This window comes from Chiloscyllium plagiosum, unplaced genomic scaffold (genome assembly GCF_037043375.1).
Source record: "Chiloscyllium plagiosum isolate Xiang-an unplaced genomic scaffold, Cpla_swu_hap1 HiC_scaffold_2, whole genome shotgun sequence".
Classification (NCBI taxonomy): Eukaryota; Metazoa; Chordata; class Chondrichthyes; order Orectolobiformes; family Hemiscylliidae; genus Chiloscyllium; species Chiloscyllium plagiosum.
In genome coordinates, this window is record NW_028270140.1 from 86,809,233 (window position 1) to 86,810,524 (window position 1,292).

The 1,292-nt window shown below is 48.8% G+C and overlaps 1 non-coding gene across 1 annotated transcript; it reads left to right on the forward strand.

The window, feature by feature from the left end:
• The first annotated feature begins 463 nt into the window (after positions 1–463).
• On the forward strand, positions 464–755 carry LOC148151935 (Nuclear RNase P). Its single transcript, XR_015751706.1, has one exon.
• Positions 756–1,292: the final 537 nt, after the last annotated feature.

A 1,292-nucleotide genomic window follows, 5' to 3' on the forward strand; every position in this document is an offset into this window, starting at 1 on the left:
GAGGGACCTTGTCGTTTGTGAGGACAGCATGAAACAGGCTGATCTGCTCAAACAGGTTGAAGTTAAGAAGGAAGATGTGCTGAAAAGTTTGAAAAACATGAGGCCAGACGGGGTATACTTTAGGTTACTACAGGAAGCAAGGGAAGCCCACAGTAGAGGTCACGTCCTGAGTGTTAGAACATAGAACATAGAACATAGAAGAATACAGCGCAGTACAGGCCCTTTGGCCCTCGATGTTGCGCCGATCCAAGCCCACCTAACCTATACTAACCCACTATCTTCCATATACCTATCCAATGCCCGCTTAAATGCCCATAAAGAGGGAGAGTCCACCACTGCTACTGGCAGGGCATTCCATGAACGTACGACTCGCTGAGTGAAGAACCTACCCCTAACTTCAGTCCTATATCTACCCCCCCTTAATTTAAAGCTATGCCCCCTTGTAATACCCGACTCCATACGCGGGAAAAGGTTCACACTGTCAACCCTATCTAACCCCCTAATCATCACTCCTTGCCAATACCTTGGGTAAGGTCTGAGATAAGACCCAATCACCACCCTTGTAGGGTGTTACCTGATGCAGGTGAGGAAGTTACCAGGCATGTGGTTCAGGCAGTGACAGAGAGCAGGAGAAACAGGCTCAGTGCTGTGGATGCAGTTACTGCCTGGAATGGGAAAGGCTTCTGGCTGGTTGGGTGAGCTCAATGTGTGGGATGGGATAAGGAATCTCACAACCCAATTCAGGCTACTCTCCTACCACATATATGTTTATGGGTGGCACGGTGGCACAGTGGTTAGCACTGTTGCCTCATAGCGCCAGAGACCCGGGTTCAATTCCCGCCTCAGGCGACTGTCTGTGTGGAGTTTGCACATTCTCCCTGTGTCTGCGTGGGTTTCTTCCGGGTGCTCTGGTTTCTTCCCACAATCCAAAAATATGCAGGTTAGATGAATTGGCCATGCTACATTGTCCATAGTGTTAGGTGTAGGGGAATGGGTCTGAGTGGGTTGCGCTTCGGTGAGTTGGTGTGGACTTGTTTCTTGTTTCTTGTTTCTTGTTTCCACGCTGTAAGTAGTCTAATCCACAAGCATCCACTCCCTCCACCACCAACACTCAGTCAAAGCAGTGTGTACCATCTGCAAGATGCACTGCAGAAATTCACCAAAGGTCCTCAGACAGCACCTTCCAAACTCACAACTACTTCCATCCAGAAGGATAAGGGTAGTAGATGGGAACACCATTACCTGCAAGTTGCCCTCCGAGTCACTCACCATCCTTAAGTGGAAATATATAA